This window comes from Lagopus leucura, unplaced genomic scaffold, assembly GCF_019238085.1.
Source record: "Lagopus leucura isolate 7727_CA_CO unplaced genomic scaffold, USGS_WTPT01 Super-Scaffold_100157, whole genome shotgun sequence".
Lineage (NCBI taxonomy): Eukaryota > Metazoa > Chordata > Aves > Galliformes > Phasianidae > Lagopus > Lagopus leucura.
The window spans coordinates 28,994,141-29,008,835 of record NW_024962334.1 but is presented as its reverse complement, the minus strand read 5'-3'; positions in this window follow the sequence as shown (position 1 = coordinate 29,008,835).

Here is a 14,695-nt window from a genome sequence, read left to right as displayed (position 1 = left end):
GCACAACAGAGAACGCACACAGGACCCATGCTCCACTTTTCTTCTGAGATGGGACCAGAGTGACATTCACATGACGCAGAGATCTCAGGCTTCAGCCCATACGTGGCTTCTGTCTGAGTTGATTGGGCTGTACCACGCTTTTATGCTTTCTTGCTATACCCCACCCTCTCCAGGAGCTCACACAAGTCCCTCATGGGAACCCACTGGTATTTTTCCTAAAGCAGCCGCCTTTAGCAATCTTGTGTGCCTTTTTCTGGCACAGTCATTCAGCAGCTAGTGACGGATTAGCCTTCTGCTTGAAATAGTTACACTATCTTTTAATCTCTAAAGATCTAAATAATTGTAAATGCATTAATTTTAGGTATCCAACCTCTGGCACCTTCAGGAAAGTGTAGCCAGAGGCGCTGCTCTGGAGGCTTGCATGCAGTCCTGTCACCTGCTGATGATTTTCTACATGAATTTAGCAACTCTCTAGGAATAACTAATTCACAAAAAGACTGGGATATCTCACACAGTAACTTACATATCAGCAAAATTCCTGTTGTTCAAGTTGTCTCTCTGGGCATGCCATGAGCTTCCTTTGCCTGCTACCACTTGGCAACATCACATCTACATGACAGCCACGTCTGCTGTCAGGTTCACTTCACTCTGTCACTAGAAAGAATCAATTGGTTTATATCAGAGGGAAGTTTGAAGACCATTCAGCTCTGACCCTGTGCTATGGGCAGGGCTGACACCCATCAGATCAGACTGCCCAGGGCCCCATCCTACCCAGCCTTGAGTTCCTCTACGGAGAGGGGATCCATAACCTCTGAGGGCAGCAGTGCCAATGCCTCATCACCCTCTGAGTAAAGAGTTTCTTCCTAACACCTAACAAAAATTTCCCTCTTTTAGTTTGAGGCCATTCCCATTTATCCAACCACTATCAGACTTTGCTTGCAGCTGGTCTCCCTCCTGTTTGTAAGCTCCCTTCAAGTACTGGAAGGCCACAATAAAGGCTCCCCGGAGCTTTATCCTCTACTCCAAGCTGAACAAGCCCGGGTTCCTCAGCCGTTCTTCATAGGAGATACTCCAGCCCTCATTGTAGCCCTTCTCTGGACCTGCTTCAACAGCTCCACATCCTTCCTGTACTGGGGGCCCCAAGCCTGGAAACAGTACTCCAGATGAACCCTTACAAGGATTGGGTAGGTTTCCAAGCAGCATGCCTCGTCTCCAGTGACAGGACAGTCTGACAGGCAAAGTACATGAGAATGAGAATGAATCGGAGCCAAATGGAAAGAACACCCCACTTTCTGTCCCTGACCTACAGACTGTATACATTGTCCTGTGGCTTTTTACTATATTGTTCAGCTATGGTATGAATAGTAATTTCTATATTATAAGTAATTTGAGGCAAGTAGGTACCTCTACCAATGGTCCTGGCCAAATAATGATTTTCTCAGTGGAAACAGTGAGAGAACCTAGACAGCCTTGGTACTGTGCCTTTTTTGTGTGCTTGCGACAGAGTTTGCTGGCTCCAGGGCTTGTGTTACTGACACAGCTAAGCCTGCTTCAACCCTCCCAGGCTGGAGTGCTGGTGTGTAATCCTGAACAGGATACTTACTACTGAAAAGCACACTCTGAGAGCAAGGAGTGAAAACAACAATTGAAAAACAGCCTACAGCAAAATTCATTACCTGTGGATTCAGTGCTAATGTTCCAGGGTTATACATGCTGTTCAGTATTTTATCTACAGTCACACCAGATATGTGAGCTCCCAAGAAAACATCTCTTTCTGCCACAAAATTTCTGATACTTCTTATTTAGACCAAAAAAAAAAAAAAAAAGGCAAATAAATTTAGAAAAATGTCTTATTCCTCATTTTTGTGGTAACTGAAACAAAAACCCAAGTACATTGGGAATGGATGTTCCTCAGTGCACGCACGTGGTCTGGCTTGGCACTGGGTTCAAAGGGGAGCTCATTGCTGGTGCACAGCATGGCTTGCATGGGAATGGGCCACTCGCTGGCAAGCCCTCCTCCTTTGTTCAGCCACTCTCAAGCCTAAAGAAAGTCTGGAAGACTGAGAATGCAATATTGAAAAACAGAGAAAGAACTTTAATTACATGCTCATCACTGTACTTTATAAATGTCAAAAAGACACTGTCAAATTCAAAACACATTTGAAAGCACAGTATTGCTATTGATTGTCTTTGTTTTAGGAGCCAGAAAGAATTAAGACGTATTTATTTTTCTCTGTCAATAGTATTTATTTATTGTTAAGGATTTATACACTTAATTTGTTGTGAACAGAAAAACAAGCTGTTTCTCCACTTCTCCCCTGTATTTACTGTTTTATGTTTACTGGAAGTAAATAGCACAAAGCCTTTTCATTTAAAAATCCTTTATGATTATAATCTGTAAAATTCCTTTAAGGGAAAACATCTAATTTATGTCAAACCATACCTCTACACATAAGGAGACAGAAATACAGGAACAGTATCTTGAACTTGCATGACCTGATGGCCAGACCACGGCTGCCGTTAACCAGAGGGCTACGATCATCAGCAGGCAGGGGTCCCGCAATAAAGCAAAAAGGAAAAACAAATGTCAGTGTTAACTTCTGTGCTTTACCTGGGCAGCTGAGGTGAAGTGTGTAATAAAATATTTCTGCAATTATTAAAGCCTTACTAACAAAAGACACTCAAAGAAAAACACTTCTCAGCTTAAATTCAAGTGCTAGCTCCTGATCTTATCCACAATATATCACATGTGCTGATTAAACATCAGAAAAGCAGAGAGAAATCCTTCCTCGTTCATGTTGCTTACAGATGATTAAGCAAAAAATCTGTTCCAAATTTAGTCCTTGTCAAAATGACAAAACATTCTTTTGATTTGATGACACTAAGAGACATTAAATGATATAAACAGGGCAATTTCATCTTCCGAGGACAGAACCATCACAAGTTTGGCAGTTTGATATGGGGAGAGTGTAAAATGAAGCCCTGTATTAATTGCTCTTGATACCGATTTTCTCCCAGGTCCCTCCCCTCTGCTATTAACACAGTGAAATTTTCCTCTGCAGGGCCCTGGCTCCCCAGTATGAGAAACATATACATCAGAATGTTTCCTAACTCTATTTATTAAAGATTCCACAAACTTGCCCCTGGCAGAAGATTGCATAATTCTGCTGACAAACAGTACATGCTGGTCTTAAAGGCAAGCGCTGCTACCCACTGTTGTTGGCTGCAAATCTGCCCCAACATCATCAGAGCCTTCAGGTGGACTTCATCAGTTGTAGTCATCTTATCAGCTAGGCACAGCCTATCCTAATGACTTGATAAATATTCTGGCATCCCAGTATCACTATCAAGAGATTCAAATCATGCCCAGTACTTACTTCTGCTATTACTACAGAGTTATTGGCAGTGACTCTTTCACTTATCTCTGTAAGCAGAGGTATTGAACAGTTTCTTTTATGTCTCCACTCCTGGCCACTATGAGCAGAATTGATACAGAAATGTCCTCCACCTGGATGGGAAAGCACATTGCCCATGTGAAATTTGAAGAACAGATTTAGTCTGTGTGATAAATCAATTTGGACCATCCCCACCCTAACCTGCTAACGTAAACTTGAGCTGCACCTAATTTCTGAATTACTTGAATGGGAACACCTCCATCCAAACCTCCCACAGCCAGCTGGGCTCTAGCTGAGATGTGCTCCCACAAATAAAATTGTTGTGATGCTTGCTTTAGCATAGTGTTCTAATGCTAAGAAAGGGAGAAAACCGAGGTTAAAATAAAGCTGCTGCTACTGCCACGTGGTGATGATCAAGCAAAATCCTTTAAGACAAAATTCTAACACCACTCAGAAAAGAATAAAACTCACTGTTACAAGGAGAGTTTACAAGTAATACATAGCATCTTCTAGTTTCCCTCCCCCCCCCCCTTTTTTTTCTTTTGTTTTTTTTTTTTTTTCTGACATAACCAGGGCAGTTAAGGTGAAGACCTCTGGTTTTCAATTTCTTTTCCTTCCATTTCAAAGTGGATCGGCTGAAGCATGGAAAGTTTGAGAGGGAGCAAATGCGGTAAAGGCAATAGCAAAACGATCTGTATCTATGTCATCACGGCTTTCTCTGTCCCAATGTGGAAACAATGAAGAGACAGGATGGAGGGACGTGAGAATAGTGGAGCAGAAGTGAGGTGTGGGAAAGAAAAAGTGAGATGTACCAAGATAGTAAATTAAAGGAAGAACTGAGTCAAGGAGAATAAATGTTGGGTAAGATGGGATGGAGTTAAGAAGATAAGTAATGCAAAAGAAAATTGCAAAATGTAGATAAGGAAATAAGGCTTAAACTGTAGCCTTTTTCAATTTTATGTTAGATTAGCACAATAAACCATGTACCTCAGCACATGAGATCATGTGGCCCCATGCCATGTGAAGATGACTGACAGATTAATCAACTGACATCACAAGAAACAGACACGTAAAAGAAAATCATATTTAAACTGACAGGATAATTACTTTCACCATCCCTCACACAGGTTCCCCTCAGGCAGGAACCCGACTCCCGGAGCAAAAGATATGGAGGGCTATCACCACATACAGAAATATTTTTCTCCCTTGTTACATTCTGAGGCATTTCTTCCATTCTTTGTGTCAGAAAACCATGAGAACAGAATGTATTCTATGATCAACATGTAGCCAGGATGAGCGTTTCCAGCACCAGAGAATCATTCAGTAACATCTGCAATCAAGATGTCTCTGGATGAGCTGTGTTGTTGTTTTTTTTTAATCTTCACACTCCATAATCTTTGTGGTTGATATAGAGAGCTGTTTGTATTATGCAGGAGTTTCACTTGAAGAATGGAAACAGGCCCTGGTACATTCAACTCGTCCAAGACTTCCTGTTGTGATGGGACTCAGTTGCGAGAGACTGAAAAATTGCAGCTACCCAGTGGGAAGCCAGTAGGTTACAAATACTTGGTGCTTTTCAGATCCAGACCCAGTGTGAACACCTAAAACCATCATCTGATGATTTGAGGTGATAACAATTATGTGCCAAATTGGATCTGACTTCTTGTAGCATCTTGCACTTTCACCACAGTTAAGACCTGCCTCTGGTTATAGGGAGATTAGCTAGCAAGGGAAGTGATGCATCTATTATTAAGCTTATAGAAGGCAAAAAGTGTTATAGTTTCTGTGCACAATGGAACTATCTGCAATTTTTCCAAATTGAATTTGTGACAGAAAATATGTATTTCCCTTCAAAACAGTGAGGTTAAATAACTGCCAGCTTAAATTATCTTGCATTCTTACATATACCTTACCCATTAATTTTGTTTTGGCTATTTAGGGAGGTAACATCTTCAAACTCTGGAATGTCCTGCATGTATTTGATGTTTTTGCTTTGTTTGAGGTCTGAGTGGTAGTAACTGAGCAGATATGGCAGACACTGAGGCTGCCAGAATGTTTCCACCACAACAGTCTGACACGCATGTTCCCATGCTTGAAGGGATGGGTGCTAGATAAGGAAATATGTGCCTTTTTTCATCCTTCTGTGTAACAAAGTATTGGCCTCAGCTTGGTTCCTCTCCCCCACCAACCTGCTTCCTGTACCTTGTGCAGATGAGGACACTTTATCCTCTCGCACCCTGCCAACAGCTCCCACGCTCCCCAGCCCTCCCATCCCTGCCTGCGCTGCTCAGAGATCGGCAGCTGATTCTTCCCACCTGGACCACTGCCACAGTGGCTTGACTCAAGATGCAGACAGACAAGGAAGTCTTGTCTAGGTAGACAACACGACTCCTTCAGCAAGTTAGTCAGGCTCTGGAATAGACAAAGCTCAGTTGCTTTTCCTCATTCTGCTTCAGATCTCTTCAGAAATTCCTTCTGAATAATGAAAAATAGAAACAAACTATCTCATATCCTGATATGAGACTGCTTGTCCTATCATACACTATAGAACTGCAGAATAGTAGGCTTTTCTTTGATGCCCCTTCCCATCACCCACATCTAAATTTAGCCCTTATAATCACACAGATCCGCCTTTCAGAATGAGGGGAGAGGGGCTCAGAGGCAAATTACAAACCACAGTGGGATATTTTCTCTGCATAAATGTTCTCAACCTCAGAGTGATCAGCCAAGCCCAAGAGAGATGCATCACCAGTCAACATGTCATGGCAAAATCTGACAGTACAGAATATTTGGCTGTTTATTCAGAGAATATATTTGAATAACGAGTACATTCAAGAAACCATGCTGCTGCTACACTCATGGAAAAAAGAGCAAAAGGCTAACTTTGCCAAATAAATTATGTGTTGCAAATTATTTTTTTTACTCAGAGCTCCATGTGTCCCAGGAGTAAAAAGCTAGCAAAGAAATTCTTTACCCAGGCAAGTGGTAACTTGGTAAACAGGATTTCCAACTCAGAATTCAAACATGAGCACAAGCAGAAGTACCTTGTTTTCAGTGTCCAAATACAGGTGGTAGAGACCTTTCACAAAATAAATGGATGGAGGACTTACAGGACACTCAATATAGAACCTCCTTTTCATCCATGGAGGAGCTGTTTTCAAAACATATGAAGCCTAACTTAGATTTGTATGCCTATTTACTGGAATAGGGAGATTTTTTTCCTCTTCATCTTAGATGCCTCTCCATGATCCAAATGTAGGTGCTCCTCCAGGATCCAGGTGTAAAATTGCTTAAAGTCTCTGGCTTTTGCTTTAACACCTGAAAGTTTCAGGTAGATTTTCCTTTTCCATAAAAACATCCACAGTGAGCTTTGTGGAACACTGGGGAACCTAAATTCTTTTCCTCTGCAAAACCAGTTAGCTGTGTGAATATCTTTTGGGCACCACAGAGTTCCTACACGACTAATAAGTAAAATTTCCCCTTTTGTGGCCCACCTATGAGAGCACCAAGAGATAAAGCCTACAGAATGGGGCAATCAAGTTTTCCCAACAGAACTACTTCTTAGAGAGTTTTTCATTAAACAACAGTTTGCATCTGGACTCTTAGTCTCTTTCCTTATCTTTTCTTCAGCAGCAGATTTGCTCTTTTGAACCAGTTCTAGATGATTTTCTTTCTTTTGGTTTCTGTATAGGAAAGGTCAAGAATCCCTCTAATGCTTCTAAGTATCTTTCCCTGTTACCTTACTTTATCCTTTCTTTTCTCACCATTTCTTATCTAGACCAAAAGCAGAGGGAGAAATTAATGACAGAAATAATCATTTTGCTTCTTGTTTTTTTTGTAGCTTCAGGCCATGCTTTGAGCTGCTGGCAAATACCTTACAGCAGACCACGTGTGAATAGTCAGGATAGTTCCCACAGTAGTTGTGTTATCTCCTGCTCCAGTTTGATAGGATGGAAATAAGTCTAGGGAGCTCACAAAATCCTTGCTAGTGCTGCTTCCTGCAGTACAGTTCAGAGACACATTATCACACATTTTTTGTCTTCTGGCCTGTGAGGACACTCTACAAAATTTTATTGACCCTGACCAAATCTGCAACTCCAAACACTGTGCTCATCCCCCTACTGTTCACCTTCCCCTCCAACTTCAGAACTAAATACAATAAAATAGGGTGCTAAAGGCTTGATTCCAGGCAGCTGTCTACTGCACTTCCAGAGGTAACTCTTGCTTCATAAGTATCTCTGCTTAGGAGACTACTTCAAAATTTTGAGTTATTCTTGTTATTATTGAATTATTATTATTATATATTGAGTTATGCTGCTCTCGCAGATTGTGGTCTATATATGTGAATGTCAGACGTTCTGCTTGAATAAAAGCTTACAAAAAATAGATTGTTTCCTTATGCTAAAGGACACCCAGTATCCTCCAGCCCATCTCATTGTATTTCATTATCTGTCTACAACTGTGGTTCTCATTTATATAATCTTCCTGTGTGGCCTCTCCTAAGCTTCCTTACATGGCTGTTATCACATGCCTGCCAAGTCAGGCCTCAGCGGATGGCTGATGCTAATGGAGTTGAGCACTTTCTCTTTCTGTCATCCAGTGGTACATTGGCTCTGGAAATGAGAATATGGCTTGCTAAGGAAAAAAAAAACGGATTGATTATTTATAGTTTACTCTTCTGCCACAGAGGGTGAAACAGCTTGCAAAAAGCATGAACACTTCTAAGCAAGAACAATGAAGAAGTATTATTTGTGTGCAGACTTCCCCACAGACTCTATCTTTGACGCCAACTTAAAATGTTCCCAGTCAGTGATGCATGGAAAATGTTCAGGATGCAGTAGACAGTTCTGAAAACACCAGAACCAATCACCTGGGAAACAAGGAAAACAGAAAGGCAAGTCAAAAAGTATTTCAGCTATTAAACAAACACCACCCACCTGTAGGCGAGTGGCTAGCAGCCTGAAGCAATATGTGTAAATTCTTTTTAGAAGTTCCAATAATTTTTTTAATGTAAGGAAGAGAATTAGTTCCTCTCATATTCTTTGTGGGTTGCTTAAAATCTGATGCACAACAGTAAAAATGCAATACCAACTCCAGGTTATTTCAAATAATTTTTATGTTGATATAGAAATGACTGTGGGTTTGTGAGTCAAGTTGGATAGAATTAAGAATTAATCTTAAACGATAGATGAACTCAAATCCTAGGCTCAAAACTGGGGACAAATGAGGGGTGTGCTTCTCATACTTGACCCTAAGTCCCAGGGGATCTGGAGCCCTTTTGAAATAATCAGTAGCAAGTACTGCAGTTTTGGAAAACCAAACATAAATCTTAGGATAATGGAGGAGGGTCAGGTATCAGCTCCTTCAAATGGTGCCTACAGAGCTAGTTACCTTTCCTTTGTATTTGCTCTTCTCTTACATTGGTTCAGGAAATAGTTTAATTTCAAGTAATATTATATTTTTTAAAAAATAAAATTTTAAATTCCATACAAAAGAAAAGACCCAGCCTTGCTCAAAGCTCCATGTGATATTAAACCATCTGGGTGACACTTAACACAAGTGATCAGCTAAAAGGAATAAATGACACAGATTGTCAGGGCTACTTCTTTGTCACTGAAAAAAATAGCTATCACAACACCACCCTTATCCACCATCTCTCTTGATACTGGCCAGATAGAAGTTTTTACCAAAGACTTGAAGGTTCCCTTGTCATAGTCCCATGTCTCATTGTTGGAGAGCCCTGTTACTGTTGTCCACTGTTGGCTGTTTCTATATTTTATATGGCTTTAGGGCAGAAAGTACATTTTGTTTGACTTTATATTTCTTCATTATCATAGGCAGAACATAGACCTTGAATATTTGTTCTGCAGCTCAGTGATTTGTGTGCATCTGCATGGCCATGTATGGTTAAACTGTTAAAACATTAGCAGTGCTCCCAAGTGCCTCAGGTTCTGGAATCTGAGGGGCAGTGGAGAGGTTGCAAGTTTTCAGTCCATTTGATAATTAGGCCCCTGAGAAAGCTGCTCACTTTGAATTTCCCAAAACTGAGGCACCTAAAAATCATGGCATTTATGGAAAATGTGGATTTAAATGTATAATGATTGCGTTCTGCTTTATTCTGAAATGTGTGTACAAACCACAATAGAAAATTACCCCTTCATTAACACCAGTAAAAGTGGTGATAATAATAACCTTTCAGTGCCGTTCCTGAAAGGGAATTGCTCAAGGTTAAGAGAGGTAACCTTTGAACTGGTGTATGTTTTCAAACCAGAAAGATTAAAAGGTCAAAGTTGAAGAGTATATATTTTAAATAGCACCAGATGGCCGTGGTGCAAACACAAGGCTGAATTCAAACTGCTGTGCAGTTAGAGCACATGCACTCGCAGGGACCCCATGGGTGAATTACAACCTCTGTGCATTCTGGGCTGTCCATTATCTGATATATACCTGTTCATGCTCACTATTTGGCTGGGGATGACTTTTCTTTCTTAATGACTGTTGGATGAATAGGGCCAATTCTTCAGACACAAGAGCATTCCCAGGGCCAGCAATGAGAGCTGGGTGTGTGTCCAAGGACCGAGGTTAGCCCACAACCCAGTGTTTTTCAACATTTTTGATTCCTGGACCCCTTTCTAATTAACTTGGAGAAGTGGAAACCTCAGTGAAAATTAACACACATGGGTTGCTTTAGAATATTTATAACCTTGGTTTTTGCAGTCACCTTTTGCAAACAATTTCAAAGATCTCTACAGACCTCGGACTGAGACCATCACTGAAAACAGGCTCTTTCTCACTCCATCCAGTCCTCACTTTGCATAGCCTAGTAGTTTACCTTAAAAACATCCTCTTCCAATTTCACTGTTTACAAAAATGAATGCAGCTGTTCAGATTTGATTTTACCTGGCACAGTCACTTGAAGGTTAACCTAATTTCTTTTGCTCTTTAGTTCTCACATTTATGTGTCAGCAGATATTTGGTTTGCTTCCTCCCCCTCGCTCCATCGTTTTTCTCTCAGACAGCTGTGCAAAACTAGCTGTAAATTATTACAGCTTTATATACTCAGGATTTTTTTTTTCCCCAGGCTTATGGTGTGGCATGATCATATCAGCTTGTTGTCTAATCTGAAAAAATCTTTTTCCATGTGGGAAGCATTCTGTGTGCTGATCAACTAGATTTATTGCCTATTAAATTGACAGTTAACTTGGAATAATAATCTCAAGGAAGAATCTAGACTATGTGCAATGGGGCCCATTTCTTTCCAGATCAGTCTTAATTCTCTGATCTCTTGTAAAGCAGTCTTACCCTTGCTTAGGATGCTGAAGACTTTTCCATCTGCCAGAGATATCCCTTAAAATATGAAGTCAGAAAGTCAGAGCTAAGGGTGAAGAACAGCCTTCTCAGAAACTCTGCAAGCTATTGTCCTTTCATATAAAGTCTTTTTTGTTAGTCTTGCCACTTCTTCTTTCCTTTTTTTTTTTTTTTTAATTCTTTTGTTGAAAGCACTTTGAGAAGGGCCCATTTGTATCACTATATTTGTATCTCACACGCAACAAAATCTTTGAGCACTACTGCATTATAAATATTATAAGAGAAGAATGATTCCTAGGTTGCAGTTCTTTCAATCCAAGATTTTTTCCAATACCTGCCCTCCCATATCAGTTCTCTGATATGATAAAGCTCACTAGCAGGTGAATAATGCCATAAAAAATGCAAAAAAAAAAATCATTTTATAAGAAGTAATTTTGTTGAGAGGAAAGGTCTGGCTTTCCCCAGGAAACAACAAAGACAAAATGAATTAATATTCCCTGCCAAATGATAAAACTTGTGACTTTACAAGTTAAACTTTCGTATCTTGAAGAACACATTCTTTGTGAAGTTATAGTGTTTTGCTAGTTATTTTGCATGTCCCTTCAATTCCTAGCACTATTTCACATTACATGCATTGGTCGGTACCAACCTCTTTATTTATTTCACCAGTTCTTGTCACACAGGCTCAGAATAAAGTGAAGAACTTGTCATTTAGAGTTTTTGTTAGCCCAAACTATTCTTTAGTTTGATATTTGCATGTAAATGAGATTATTGTCATGTGTCTAAACACTCTGATTTTGTTTCAAGATGTTCCAGGGCAAGAATCTCAGTGCTACAGTGAAGTCCATGAACTGAGCCATAAGTGAAGTCTTTCTGAAACATTCCCTGTTGTTGGAACATCTTCTGTATGCTAGTGTAGTGACAAGGGATTCCTGCAGATCTCACAGAAAAATTACATTTAATGATGGTGGGACATGTGATTACTCATAGAAATTCTACAACTAGTTTTTATGCCTCTAAGAGAAATTTTCAAACCTATTATTTCCAGCAACTACACCATTAATATCACAAATATTATCAATAAATCCATATCTTCATTATTTTTTCAACTTAAATCTGTTTCCACTCTGGAGGTAAGCTTGGAATAACTCTTCTGAAGTGAATGGAGTTCTGTACCCAAAATAAAACTATAATAATATCTTAATCTAATCCATAACATATATGTATATATATATATATTTTTTTTTTCCACGCGATTTTATGTTCTGGAACAATTTAATGTAGATAAGCAAATAATTCATATATTGCTTTACTCACTTATTCCCTCTAGAAATTAATAACTTTAAATCTGTCTTTTGGAGAATGAAAAGGCTCATACCTTAAGACTAAAATAAGTTGTTGTATAGAATTTTAATCAGAGAGATTAGCTAATGTTAGCATGTATCCTGCATATCTTAAATGTGGTTTCAAGGTTACCCAGCAATTGAAGAGAGCTAGATTTCATTATTTGACCTTCCAAAGAAATCAGCAATACTAAAAAGGATAACAACATTTTTTTGAATTCCATTATCAAACCCTTTTTTTTTCGCATAACTACACTGCTACAACATCTAAGACTGTTTTCAAACAGAACATGTCCTAAAGATTGTACAACTTAATTTTTTTCCTGACTTAATATATGCAAATGAAGACATACTTGTCAGCAAGCTGTCATTTACTGGTAGGTGAATCCTAAATGTCTATTGTATGAACCTTGTGACATTACCATTAGGCAAACCATTCCCCAAGGCAACATGAATATATTTAGTTTTTGTCCTTATGAGAAAATTATGTGATACAACTGAAGAGATTTTATAAAGCATCTTTGGAATTGTGACTTCATTTAAATTCATTAATTATTTTAACACAGTATGTATGCATCAACATCGCTATTTATTAGTGCAAGCTGATGTTTCTCAAGCCTCAAGTGTACAATAAGCTGCTTCAATGTAAAAGCATTTTGTTGGCTTAGATTCAACTTGTCATCCACCAGCACAGCTAGGTGCTTTTCTGCAAAGATATTTTCTAGCTGGTTAGTCCTCAGCATTTACTAGTGATTTTATAGATCTGACATTTTATAGGTTTTATTCCTCCTCAGGTGCAGGACCATGTACTTTCGCCTACTAATCTTCATGCGATTCTTCTCAGCCCACTCTCCAAACTGCTGAGGTCCGTCTGGATGGCAGCCTAACTATCTGATAGATCTGCTACTCCTCCTAGTTTTCTGTCACCTGCAAATTTTCTGAGGGTGCCCTCTGTTGTGTAGATTAGGTCATTAATAAAAAGGTTAAACACTGCTGGCCCCAGGATAAACCTCTTTGATAAACCATCTGTGAGTTCCCTCCAACTGAGCTTCACGTCAGTGATAACAAACATTTAAGCCCAACAATTCAGCAAGTTTTCAATTTACATCACTGTTCATTAATATACATTGTACTTCATCAGTTTATCTGCTAGGGTACTATGGGAGACACTGCTGATAGCCTTACTGAAGTTAGAATAAACAATGCTGACTGTTCTACACGCATCCAGCAAGCCAATCATCAGAGTTTATCAAGCTGAGCGAGCATAATCTCTCCTTCATTAATACATATTGATTCCTCTCATGCAGGTCTTTTTTTTTTTTTTTTTTTTTTTTGTCTTTAATTAGTTTGGAAATGGCTTCAAGAATTATTTCCTTCTTCAGTTACCTATCAAACCTTATCAAACCTTATCCTTATCAACTTTATACCTTATCAAACTGAAGGTATCTGGCCTATAGTTCTCTGTTTCTTCATTCTTGCACTTTTTGGGCACAGTAGTAGCATTTGATTTCTTCCAGTCCTCAGTCCTTCCCCCTAATTTCCATGAACTATCAAATACTATCATAAATGACTCAACAACGACATAGACACACATCTCCTGACATCTTTTCTTGATTTCCTGCTCATTGGGTGGTACCATTCTTGAGCCTGGTGAATCCTTAAAAAAGCAATGTATTTTCAACAGCTTAAAATATGCCTGTGATTAGCCTCTTCTCCCAACTGCCATTCATCACTTCTCCCTTAGCTATGATAATTGGCAATAGATACTGCTCAGCCTCTCCTTCAGGATATTGTATTCCAGAACATACTCTCTAAGGCTGTAGTGAGCCTCAAAATCCAAGTTAGCAGCCTAGTAGTCTTTCGTCTTTTTAATACCATCTTACAGAGCTGACTGACAACATTAATGGAAGGGACAACAGAAGAAAAGGAAGACAGACATCTAATACCTCATCACAACTCCAGAGTTACCAACATCAGTGAGATATTTCAGGTTGTATATTGTCTCTTCAGCGTGGATCCCATGTAGCTTCTCTTGCTTTCCTTTCACTTTATCTCTGGTTCTTGGTAATGCAGGTTTAAGATTTACATGAAATATGACTCCTTCTTCCCTACTAACTAGGATCAGATTTCTTTTCCCCTCATGCCTGTTGGATACCTATCACAGTATCCATCATTCCTATAGCATTCCTTGGTTAGTACATCACTCCTACCCAACTCATTTTCTTGCTCTTTGCAACAATTCAAGACAGCTACCATATTTTGCAAATCATGTAATATCAGATGTATTTATTTTCAATACTTCTCATTAGATTTCACAATTGCTTGGTTACTGTGAGTTTTTGATAGAGACTGCATATGATATATCGATAAGGAAGATAACTAGCATAGTATTTACGTACTTTTTCTGTGTAACACCTTTGAATTTAGCTATAACACATCATAACCCATTACATGAACATAGACAATGGCTTTCCTATATAAATAACTTCTATCTTCCATCTCGGAATGGCTCTTTCCTGGTTTACTTAATCAAAATCCAAATAAGTATTTTTTAATACATTAATTTTTTCTCATTTCACATCAAAGAACCTTTCTGAATGCTGTTAATTGTCTTTGAAGATATGTTTAAGCTAAACAATCCACAGTTTA